Genomic DNA, 12,793 nt, shown 5'->3' with positions numbered 1-12,793 from the left:
TACATGTTACACATTTAGTCTATACCAAATCTGTACAGGAAGTGACTGTGTCTGTTTTAGATGCAGTTGACCCACAGAATCCCACCAGCAGCAACATGGTAAGTGACCCAAACCCAATGCATTTCACACAGTACCCCTTTTTATGACATTCTCTGATGTAATTAATATTCTTTAGGCTGTGGATGCAAGTGCATGTTACAGTTTGATCACGTCTGCTCCAGCAATCAAGGGCACATCCAGTGAGTTCAAAATGAATGAATAAATTATTATTATACATAAGTTTTCATTTTTTTCATTTGTCTTGATCTGTTTTGAAGTGATCGACAGAAAGGAGCTTAAACGTGAAGTCCAATATGACGTAAGAACTCATGTACTGTAAAATAAACATCTCTACAAACTGTGAGAGAACATATGTAGAACATATGTATGATACTTGATATAGTTTTGTCTGATTTGAATGTTTTTTTTTCTATATGAAAGGGTAAAAGATGATATTTCTCTCTGTGTTTTAGAGCAGCACATATCACTTCTATGCCACCATCCAAGACGATCCACTCCCTGCTGCAGTGGTTGACAGCTATCTTTAAATATATTTTAAAAAAATGCCATATTTTGTTTGGATAATGGTACTGTTTTATGCCTTTAAAGCCTCAGTCTGACTTGCATCATTTGGGCTCCTTCCTTTACGCATACGCATTTATTTTAGAAATAACAGAATAATAAATAAAGGGAATGCTTTTTTTGTGCTAGTTTCCAGCTTTAAAGAGGAAAACAGCATTAAAATGTTCACTAGGTTTCAGTTTCATTTTTGACCCTCTGAGATTCCCCTCTCTTTGCTCTCTGTGCTAAATCCCTTTTCCTTCAGAGCACTGTTACAGCAAATTCAGTATATATTTTATTAATTAAAAACATTGTATCAAGTTTGTGTAGCTGTAGTGTATTGTGTCATGCTTTTGTACACGTATGAATAATGGCCGACGTACAATTGCAGGCTGAGCATTGGACAGGATTGTATCACTAACTGTAAGGAGAGTTCAAAAAGGGGCTGGGAGAGATCGCTAAATGACTCAAACATGCATGGGCAGCACCTAAAACCTCTTCAGGCATGTTTTTGATGAGGGAACAATGATGTAACACAGTAGAAAGCTTCATAAAGTTGATTTTGCATAATGCACCGTCTTTAATGCATTTTCCTTTCCTTTAATGTGTGTTTTTTCATTAGTTTCATTTATTGTACAAATGTGTTTGTTTTACATGCAACATTTAAGTTCATATTATATGTTTGATTGTTTTATTGAAATAATTACAAAATGTTATTATTTTATTACTGTGACTTCAAGCTGTCAGGGCCCAGCAGGTGGAGTCAGCATCATTTTTTCTATCTCCTGGCATATGACATTTTTTATTTTTCTAAGGTTAATGTTTTTGCATATTGTCAGTTATCAAATAAATACTTTTTCTGTGGTTGGTATAATGTTTAATAAAATGTAAATCTATAAATAATAAAGAGATTCAACATATTCAACATTTGGAATAATGAGTGTTTACGTGTCAATCTACGTTCTTACCCTCACCTATGGTCCTGAGCTCTGGATAATGACTGAAAAGACAAGATCGCGGGTACAAGTGGCTGAAATGGGTTTCCTCTGCAGGGTGACTGGGCGCTTAGAGATGGGGTGAGGGGCTCAGTCACACGGGAGGAGCTCGGAGTATGAGGTTATGAGGTATATGAGGTTTAATCATTGTTGGTTATTATGTATCTCTGTTATCTCTGCATGTTACAATGTGCTTAATTGAGAGGCAAGATTTACCAGTCCCAGAAACATGGTAGGTTGGTGGTTTATGAGTGAAAAAGGCTTCAACGTAAAGCTTAACCTCATTGGTCTGGTAAGTTTTACATTTCTCTCACTTCAGATTAACTGGATTTAGTGCTTCAGTCACAGATTTCCTCGTAATCAGTCATATTTGTTTTGCTTTAATCACACTTTCATCAACTGTCATCAACTTTGTTTTGTGTGTGTGTGTGTATTATATATATATATATATATATATATATATATATATATATATATATATATATATATATATATATATATATATATATATATATATATATATATATATATATATATATATATCACATCAGAAAATGTACATTAAAAGAGAAGAGTGCAGAGTAAAAACCCTTTCAGTCATATGCACAACTAAAAATACATGTTTTGAGTCTGGATTTAAACATTGTCAATGTAGAGGCCTGTCTCACATCTTCAGGAAGATTGGTGCATAAAACTGAAACGCTGATTCCCCGTGTTGAGTCCTGACTCTGGGCACTAGCAGGAGGCCGGTCCCTGAAGTCCTCAAAGTGCGAGATGGTTCATCTGGCACTAACATTTCAGAGATGTACTTTAGGTCTATTCTCTGAGTCACAGGAGCCAGTGCAGAGACCTGAGCACAAGACGCATGTGCTCGTACTTCCTGATTCTAGTCAGGACCTGAGCAGCAGTGTTCTGGATGTACTGCAGTTGTGTTAAGGCTCTTTTGGAGAGGCCAGTGAGCAGGACGTTACAGTAGTCTAACCTACTGGAGACAAATGCATGGATAAGTCTCTGTAAGTTTGTTTTTCACAGTATACCTTTAATTTTTGAAATGTTTTTAAATGGTGAAAAGCTGCTGTTATTGATTTGATGTGGCTGTTGAAGTTCAGGTTTGAGTGAATTATTACCGCTAGATTTCTAGCCTGATTTGAAGGTTTTGGAGAGAGAGACTCGAGGTGACTGCTGACACTTTCTTTTTGCTTCTGTGGGTCAAAAACTATGACTTTAGTCTTGTCCGAGTTTAACTGAAGACATTTTTTTGCATCCATCTGTTGAATGCAGTGACAGAGTGAATCCACTGGTTCATATTCACCTGCTGCAGTGAGACATAGATCCATCTGAGTGTCATCTGCATACATTAACTGGACTGCGTCTTAACTAGCCTAATAGCAGCATGTAGAGATTGATCAACAGGGGTCCCAGGATTGAACTCTGGGGCACCCCACAGGTCAGGGACATTTTATCTGAGACACATTTCAATTTCAACAAAGTCCTCCCTGTCTTCTAGATAGGATACAAGAGTTGCCATGTCAGAAAAATACCTCTCCCTTGTTCTACATAAACTGTAGTTGTACATGTGCATCTTTTCTCCATAAATCTCATAATGAACCTGGAGCTTTGACTTGTGCCATTCCAACTCGGCGTTCTGGTATTCAAATTATTGTTAATTGTATATTTCAACATGTAACGTTGACTCGTCTCTGCCTTCATATTCATTGAGTGTGACTTTTCAGATATTTATGATCAAATTCATGATTTTAGGAGACAACGTTACGAATATGAATTAACTTCTCAATAATAATTGTTGTATCAGTATAACCCTTTTTCTTATTTTATTATCTTATGCTGCTCCAAACCAAATAATTGCCACTGTGGGTCATATTTTTTTGTAAAAAACAAAACAAAAACTTGTAACAGTCTTTCTTTCTTTCTTTCTTTATTGTTTATTTGTCAGGAACCATGTACCATGTATTTGTACCAGATTTAGCTACTACTGCTTTCCATGTGCAGTCCCTGAGCAGGTGAACACACATTAAAATACACATTTTATTATAATTACATTATAACATTAACGGTTGATCATTGACACAAACAGTAAAATACAATAAATGTCTCCATGTCCAATACATTATGTTTCCTACAATCCATACCAATTTAAACAAAAAATCAATTATGTGCAGGTTTTTACAGTAAGACAGAACGGTACAAATGAACTAGACTGATGTGGACACATTTGATCATCTAAAAAATGTACTTTTTCAAATGTCTAGTAATATTATTCAAACCTACAGAAAGTTTCAGTTTGTCTGGAGATGACTCCACTGTCTGATGGTTTGAAATAAAAAGGCCTGAGCAAAAACTTGAGGATCTTTTTGGTACTATGCACTAGGGTTTGGAACCTTTAAAGTTCATGTCCATGTTTTATTATATATCAGCATCTAATTTAATAATTAAATAACATATTTTAGTACTTGAGCTTTAAATACACATCTGAACAAATAAATGAAAAAAAAACCTCTTTAAGGGGCTGATCCTAAACTCAGTGTGGTTTTGGCAGGAGCAGGAGCACACTTTTGTCATTAGAGGGCAGAGTCTCCCCTAGTTAAGTAAATGTGGCCTGTTTTTATCTCAGCCTCACTGCCTCTCCACACACTGAAAGGAAAGTCATCCGTGAACAAGGTGAAGAACTATTTGTAGGAGTATTTTTATCTATTGGCCTTGGGTAAAATGTATTAATAATTCCAGAGATCATCACCAAAACAGGATCAGTGCATTTAAACAGTTTGAACAACCTGTTGACCTTATCCAGGAAGTTGTCAATGACTTTGCATAGGGCTGTCAATCTCCACAGCAAATACCATACATTATATAACAACTAGCTACTAACAACTAACAATAAAGCAGTTTTCAAGCTACCCAAAGAAATCATTGGCTCCAATTGACTTCTATTGAAAACATGCTTGTCCTCTCTCTATAACGGCCGCTCTCAGGCTCCTCACTCCAGCCTTGAAATGTTTGTTTAATCCAGTTCTGCATGATCCTGATGTTTATTTCACTATTTTCTCCATAAATTAGGTTATGGACAATAATAACAGAACAATTGGGTGCCTTGTTTATTTCAGTGACAGTAAACAACCCTATAAAAAACAATAATCATCACAAAATTAACACTTGCAACAAATACTACACACTAACATTAGAACTGAGAAAATGGCAGCAAAAAATAAAATCAAAAACTGCAAAAATGGCATCAGGAGGGTCTGCAGGTTAAGCAACGAAAACTGAAACAGGATCAGTTCAGAGTGAGACGACCTTGTAAACAGGATTAATGAAACAAGCATGAAGATACATGTTTAATAATAATAAAAATAGCAGTAGTTAAGTTGAGTAGCTGCATTGTTGGTTTTAGTTGTTTTTTGTTTTTATCTACATTTCATTTCAATTTGAATGAAAACTTGTTTCCATGAATCATATAAAATTGTCTGTCATGACAAATATCTCAGTTTATACATTGTTACTCACTTGTTGTTCATTTCTTAATAGATTACTTATGCAATTAAAGCGCTAATATTGTGCTCAAGTTTTACACATTAAAGCTGAACTATGTAACTTTTAATATATAGAGGGTCTGTCAACTGCTTGGCCCCATTCGTTGCCTGTTATATTCCAGGCAAAAGACGAAGTTGAAATATGTCAGCTGGACAAATCGTTGTAAGAGTGAAGATGTGAATGGAGTAGACTACATTACGTTGTTTATGATTCAGGGTACGAAGTAATGTAGTCTACTCCATTCAGTGTAGTGAAGAGTGCAGTGAGCGTTACATTGGAGAAACTTAACAGCTGCTCCATAAGAGGATGTACCAACACCAGCGTGAGAGCTCCTCTGGACCCCAGTCTGCTGTACATCTCCATCTCAAAGACACTAACCACTACTGTGAAGATAGTGAAGTTCAGATCTTCGCCAGAGAAAAGAAATGGTTTGAGAGAGGAGTTAAAGAAGCTATTTTTGTTAGGAAAGAGAATCCTTCCTTAAACAGGAACGGGGGCCTGAGACATAATCTCTCCCTCATCGATAACACCATCCTCAGACCCAGAACAATGAACAATGAGAACAGGGTCATTAAGGGATGAATAGGGTAGTTTCAGATGAACTTGGAGACAATAGCTGTTTACAGTTTCAGTGTGGTTAGCCCCTCCCCTCAGACAGATATATGGCAGTGTCCACCAGTAATCTGACCAGAACTGAAGAAGTGGCTTGGATGAGCAGCGAAACGTCTTCACTCCTACAACTTTTTGTCCAGTTGACAGATTTAAAACTTCGTCTTTTTCTATGGATCAGACCTGGATGGCTGAGGGATTACACAGACAGGTTATATCCCAGGTTAGATCTGAGGAGAGGCGAGCTTGCACACAATGAGAAGGCATGATTATCAATGTACATGTAATTGAATAAATGCATGAATAAAAGAATGATAAATTTAATGCCATATGGTGGAACAATTCAAACAAAGTAATACAATGGAGACATGCAGGTGACAGAGAGTTTACCAGAAAAGCTGCAAAACTTATACCTCTAAAATTAGATGTAATCATCACTGTTCAGGTCCTACATATATTGTTCTTCTTCAGACTGCGGTGGTCGCTCTCATTTCCTCTTCCTTCAAACCCTGAGCAGAGTTCATTATGACACTTTGAGTCTGAAGTGTCACCTGCGCCATGGCCGGACATCTGCTCATCCTCTTCATCAGTGAGTGCACATTTATGTCTTTGATAGTTGTCGTAAATAACTGTGGTCTGGATCATACAGCCCACTAAATGTGTTGACTTTACTCTTTTTGGAAATAATGAGAAAAGAACAAACTCTAATCTAAATATGATGTCATTGTGTCAGATGGAGGGCGAGAGCGTTTATATGAAAATATCCCAAATTAAATTCATGAACTTTAAAATTTATCAATATTTGTTAGAGATTTGCTGTCAGTTGAAAAGACAAACTTGCCATAAGATACTTCTGACAACAATTACGCCTTTGGATGTGAATAATGCACCACTTTGTGAAGATATTGTGGAAAATCACAATAGAATTGTTACTTGTCCTCCAGTTCAGTTAATTATAATGTCACATAAACACACATGACGACCCACATGAAACTAAAACAGGAAGAAAGTTTTACATCTCTGCCAGTGTAAATAAACAAAAGTGAAATTATTCTTTCACAATAGCTTCAGAATGTTGTGCCATTATTCAACTCCAAAGGCGTCACAATGGTAATAACTAGTAGCCTACAAACATGTACAACACTGTTTAAAATATTATGAATGAAAATGAAACAGGAGAAACAAAAACACACACAACTAAACCTTACAGTGATGATGCGTAACACAAAACATGTCCAGGAGAATAATAATTCAGACTCAGAATAAAGATCTGGAGATATTAAGGTCCATGGGTGCTGCACTGTGGTCGCCCTCTGCTCCTGACACACTGCCCTCAGACACTGGTTGAAAAGTCAAATTTCTCTACAGGGACAATAAAGTCCAGAAATCAGAATAAAATAACAATCAAACACTTTAAACGGGGTTTTATTTCAAAAGGTCTTTACCAGTTGAAATGTACAGTGCATACTAACATTCCATCCACTCTACAGGTGTCCATTTTGTCGTCAAAGGACAAGGTAAACTCTTTATTTAACTCTTTAAGAAGAATGACATTTAATGACATATTTCTTCTGTTTGTGGCACAGTTCTTTTAGCTCCTACACTGACAGTGGAGCCAGAGCTTATCATCGACTCAGACCTGGTTCACTTAAAGTGTCAGACTATATTTCAAGACTCTCAATGCTATTTCAGTTTTGATTATTCACAATACAAAACATTCCCCTGTCAGCACACACTGAGTGGACAGAAGCTGCGGTCTTTAGTGAACAAGCGCTCTCCAGCCAACGTGACAGTAACATGTCTGTATTATACAAAATCAGACGAGTCTCGACCAAGTAACAAGATCATCATCCACATTAGAGGTAAGTGCATATTTGTACATTTCAAGATGATTTTTACAGAAGGCACATTTAAAGAGACACTATGAAGCTTTTCTGGAGGAGGGTGTGCTGTCCATTTGTCTCCATGAAGATTTTTTTTGCTTTGCTTGAAATGTTGCACAGTATGGCATTAAACCTCATGGAGAGAAGCAGATGATGTCACCAGACCAAGTTACAGGTCAGATCTGTGAGGAGCTGACCCACTCACAGTAAGAATGCAAGATTTTAATGTCTTTTTCAACAAAAGAAACACCTATAAGTAAACAGAACATTATGTAAGCTATATAATGCCATACTGTGCAATATTTCATTCAAAGTAATAGCATCTCCATAGAGACAAGCAGGTGGCAGACTCTCCACCAGAAAAGTTACACAGTGCAATAAAACTTTAGATCAATTTCATCATTGTCCATGTACAGTCACAATATTTATAATGTCTTCAGAGCAGTGATGGAACGTAACAAAGTAAAAGTAGTAAAGTACTGTACCTAAATTTTCGGTTTCTGTACTTTACTTTACTTTAATTCAGCACACATTTTTTTTAATCAAAATCACTACATCTGAAAGTACATTAGATCTCAAAATAAGTGCGGAATACATTTACTTTTTACATAACACTAAATACATTTTAAACAGGTACTTTAATACTTTTATTTAAGTAGATTTATTCATGTGATACCTTTATTTTTACTTGAGTATTTCTTTGCTCCAGTATCTTAAGTAACAAAATTGAGTACATCTTCCACCATGTCTTAAGAGGCGACTAAAGCTTCCTGCTTCTTCTATGAGTCCTATGAGAATTTCAAAGTCTGTTCAAAGGGGATGTGTCTGTGTTTGATATTTTTGCTGCATTTTACAGATGCTCTACATCAGGGGTCCTCGACCTTTTTTGCACCACAGACCGGAATAATGTAGGTTTTATCTTCACGGACAGGCCATCTACGCATGGTATATAACTATGGCAAAAGTAGGTTAAGTGCATAAAAACTACAACTCACTATACCGCTGAATCAGAGAGGGAGCCATGCGCTTAGTTTCAATGTGCCAAAGTAGTTTTGAAGGTTTCATTGCCTCGTTTGCTTTTCCCGCATATTACGCAGAGTGGACTCACATGAGAGTCACCTGCAGTGACAAACCCATATTTTAAGTAGGACTCCTGGTATTGTGTGTTAAATTTATCTTTCTTTTTCTTGGTGGTTGTAGGCTCCTCTTCTGGCTCCTCAGTTGTTCTTTTCCCCTTTGTTAAAAAGCACTCCAAAGACTTTTGTTTTGGCTCATTTTCACTAACTTGTGGCTCTACTTCTGTACGACGTGTCTGATGCGTTATACATGATACGTCATCGCGGAGACAAGAGTATATCCAGCACAGATATAATATACCTGCCATTGTATCAAACAGTTTTCTGATTCCTATCAGGATTTTCATTATATATCTACGGACAAGCTTATTAGCGTGTCATGGGTAACGGGTGAAAGTGTCATAGGTGACGGGTGAAAGTTAGGGCGGAGAAGATGTGGTCGCTGATAAATTATTTGCTATTTTTGTGTGGTCCGGTTGCAAATGCGTAACGGACCGGTACCGGTCCCCGGCCAGGTGGTTGGGGACCACTGCTCTACATCACAATTTCTTTTTTATTGTGATGTTGCACAGCCTGACAGCATTGTGTTCCCTCCACAGACCTGGCTCGTCCCTCTTTGTCTGTAGAACCATCAGTGATCACAGAGATAGACTCAGTTACTCTGCACTGTCAGCCTTCAAACTTTACCTCTGAGTCTCTGTGCTACTTTATTTTAAATGGAGTCGTCCAGAGCAGCTTCCCCTGTGTCCAGACTGTGAGAGGATCAGATCTGCTGAAGGACCAGAGTCCTCCTGCTCAAGTTAAAGTCCAGTGTTATTCCAGAATCAATGGGAAATTGACCAATTCACCCTACAGCAGCGGACAAACTGTCACCATTCAGAGTAAGTGGGTTTTCTTTGAGTAGAATGTTCCACATTATAGCATTAAATATATCTGTGTTCATGGAGTCAAGCAGATGATACGTTTCCATGGTAACTCTGCTCTAAGTAAGAAAAGTAAAAGCCAAACGTTAAATCTGTCAACTGGACAAAAAGTTGTAGGATTCAAGATGTTTCTCTGCTCATCCAAGCCACTTCTTCAATTCTGGTCAAATTGCTGGTGGACACTGCACTGAAGGGGCTAAACACACTGAAACTCAAAACACATATTGTTTACAGTTTCTGCATGTAGGCTAGGTCTATTGAGCTACAATAAGTGTGCAGTGTGTCTGAGTCACACTTAACATATTCATGCACCTCTAAGTGAGAGTTTTCACATCTATTGGCAACCAGGCTAGATCTGTTGTTCTATTTGTTTCTTTGCTTTTGGTCTGAAAAATGACTTGTAGATGAGGGAGAGATGATGTTTAAGGCCCCCATTCCAGTTCAAGGAAGGATTGACTTTTTGAACAAAAAATGCTTCTTTAACTGCCCTCTCAAACCATTTCTTTTCTCTGGCTAAGATCTGTACCTCACTAGCTTCAGAGGAGTGGTTAAAGGCTTTGAGATGGAGATGTACGGCAAACAATGTAATAAACCCACAAACGTAATAAAAATTCTCGATCACAAACGAAGTAACGAAATTTCCCACAAATGTAATACAAAGTTTATTGATGAATTATGAATTCATTTATCTTATAATATTATACGTGTTTACCCAATTGTACGTTCACTGTTTGATCCATGCTATAACCACAGTACTTACTACTTTGGGTATTTTGGAAAGACATTTAGAGTTAAACTTTTTTTGAACTCCATCAATCACAAATCTGAAATTGATAAACAGTATCCATTACTAGTTACAGTTCAAAAAATGTAGTACATTTATTTATATTAGTAATATTACTGTCCAAAAACTGTACTGAGTTACACTTGAGTTACTTTGTGTCCTTAAAAATCATCATCTTTAAATTGGTTGCTTGTAACTGTCCATATTTCATTGTTTAAGGGAATTTAGTCTTGGACTCTCACCCACAGTTTGAGAAGCTCTAAACCAACTTCCACTTTCACTTAACACATGATAACATTTGAAAGATTTCAGTGCCAATACACTCATAATCACATTCATAAAAGTGGAGTTAGGTTATATTGCCTAAAATTAACTTTAAGGCTGCACAGATGATGCAGCTCCTCTGCACAGCTCCTTGTGACAAACTGGCTGCAGTTATTATGATTACAGTTGAACCCACACACTTCTATTACATACATAAGATCTGCTGGTTCTTCTAACAAAACCTGAAAAATACATTCCAGCCCTTTGAGACTGTATGGAAGATTTCAATTTTTTATCAGGTTATCACGTGACTTTGTTCATTTTCTTTATTAAAAAAAGTGGGCAATTTGCTGCTCCCCCAAAAGTATTGAATAAATGGGTACACAGATTACGTGTGACTATAATCCTGAGGTTAAAATGAACATGGGTCCCATCATTGAAAGAATAAAAACTGACTTCACTTAGCCCTGATTAAATTGTGTTCCCTCCACAGACCTGGCTCGTCCCTCTTTGTCTGTAGAACCATCAGTGATCACAGAGACAGACTCAGTTACTCTGCACTGTCAGCCTCCATACTTTACCTCTGAGTCTCTGTGCTCCTTTATTTTAAATGGAGTCGTCCAGAGCAGCTCCCCCTGTGTCCAGACTGTGAGAGGATCAGATCTGCTGAAGGACCAGAGTCCTCCTGCTCAAGTTAAAGTCCAGTGTTTTTACACAATCAATGGGAAACAGAAATGGACCAATTCTCTCTACAGTAGCGGACAAACTGTCACCATTCAGAGTAAGTGGATTTCTATGCCACTATTTAACAGTTTCCGATCCATGCATTTCTGATTTATTGATTTAACCAACAGAAAGTTAGAAAATCAATGAAATATTGTTCATTGTTCAATAACACACAAGTAGATTAACCAAGATTCACAGGAAACGAGTAAGCATTAAACAACAAGGAGCCATGCGTTAAAACTGCAAAAAACATGGTTCCTTATTGTTTGATCCACTTATACCACAGCCATTTACCAAATTACCGTATATTGGCTGTGTCACCTTCAGCATTGTGAAGTACCTCATTAGTATTTAATTGACCTGCTGTTGCCTTATTCCAGGGGGTTGAGGATAATTCTGTAAGAAAGATGGATTACTCCATCTTAATTTATGTCCTATATTTTCATTTCCTATTTCAAGCAAAATGCATTTTCCTTTTTATTTACTAACTGCTTTGGATCCATTGTATTCTAGGTCCAAAACCAGAAGTGAGTGTTGAAGTTCATAATGACCTGGTTGACATTTTCTGCTCGCTGCTTGGATCTGCAAACTCCCAAACAATGTGTCACCTGTACTACGGAGAATCACTGCGCCCATTCCTCACAAAAAATGTTGAGGTAAAAGCAATGGACAGCAGATGGTTTTGCCATTTTTTCATCTCTTCATATTATTTGTGGAGAGGTCTTGATACTTTGAAGACAAAAGAAATCAGTTGTGACTACAGTTTAGAAAATGGAGACAAATCCCCTCGCAGTGATGGATACGACATGAGCGGTAGGTCCAATTCAAAAATGATTAGAGGTGCATTAAAAACATGAATACATATATATATATATATATATATATATATATATATATATATATATATATATATATATATAAACATGTAATTTTAGCTTTCATAAAGAATGCACCAGTGCCCCAGCCCCATGTGACTACAGCTGTATTAGAGCCAGTGAAGACTACAACCCCAGGTCATGTGACAGGAAGTGAGCTCAAAACCTCAGGTCCAGGTAAAACAAACCAAAATGAGATTACGTATATTCATACATGGATTTATTACTGAAAAAAGTGTATCTTTTATTAAACCAATGGCTTTGCTGTCTAATTTTGTTTCTTTTTTATTCATTTACATTGAAATGGGACAAACAGAGGACAAATCATATACAGTATCATAACATAGCAAGGCATAACATGACATGGCTTGTAGGGACTAAGTGCTATTTAGAAATTGTACGTGACAAGTTTGTGTTATTTATACTGATGTGAAGTTCGTAAACGAGTCGGCTCTTTTGAGATGTCATGGTGATGCAGAGCAGTGATATAGAATGTGATTTAACTGTTG

General features: G+C 37.0%; 2 long non-coding RNA genes across 3 annotated transcripts; both read left to right on the top strand.

The window, feature by feature from the left end:
* Positions 1 to 6,292: 6,292 nt before the first annotated feature.
* Positions 6,293 to 7,469, top strand: LOC117382090 (uncharacterized). The gene is made up of 3 exons (XR_004542287.2): positions 6,293 to 6,342; positions 7,244 to 7,270; positions 7,340 to 7,469. It is a non-coding gene; the product is annotated as an uncharacterized LOC117382090 (long non-coding RNA).
* A 2,042-nt stretch (positions 7,470 to 9,511) lies between these two features.
* LOC129456860 (uncharacterized) lies at positions 9,512 to 12,435 on the top strand. Of its 2 annotated transcripts, none has more exons than XR_008648983.1 (3): positions 9,512 to 9,593; positions 11,923 to 12,222; positions 12,345 to 12,435. It is a non-coding gene; the product is annotated as an uncharacterized LOC129456860 (long non-coding RNA). The 2 variants fall into 2 exon arrangements; XR_008648984.1 differs by lacking the exon at positions 9,512 to 9,593 and adding an exon at positions 11,443 to 11,464.
* Positions 12,436 to 12,793: the final 358 nt, after the last annotated feature.

The sequence above is a fragment of the Periophthalmus magnuspinnatus genome, chromosome 15, assembly GCF_009829125.3.
Source record: "Periophthalmus magnuspinnatus isolate fPerMag1 chromosome 15, fPerMag1.2.pri, whole genome shotgun sequence".
Lineage (NCBI taxonomy): Eukaryota > Metazoa > Chordata > Actinopteri > Gobiiformes > Gobiidae > Periophthalmus > Periophthalmus magnuspinnatus.
This window is presented reverse-complemented; position numbering and strand designations above follow the sequence as displayed.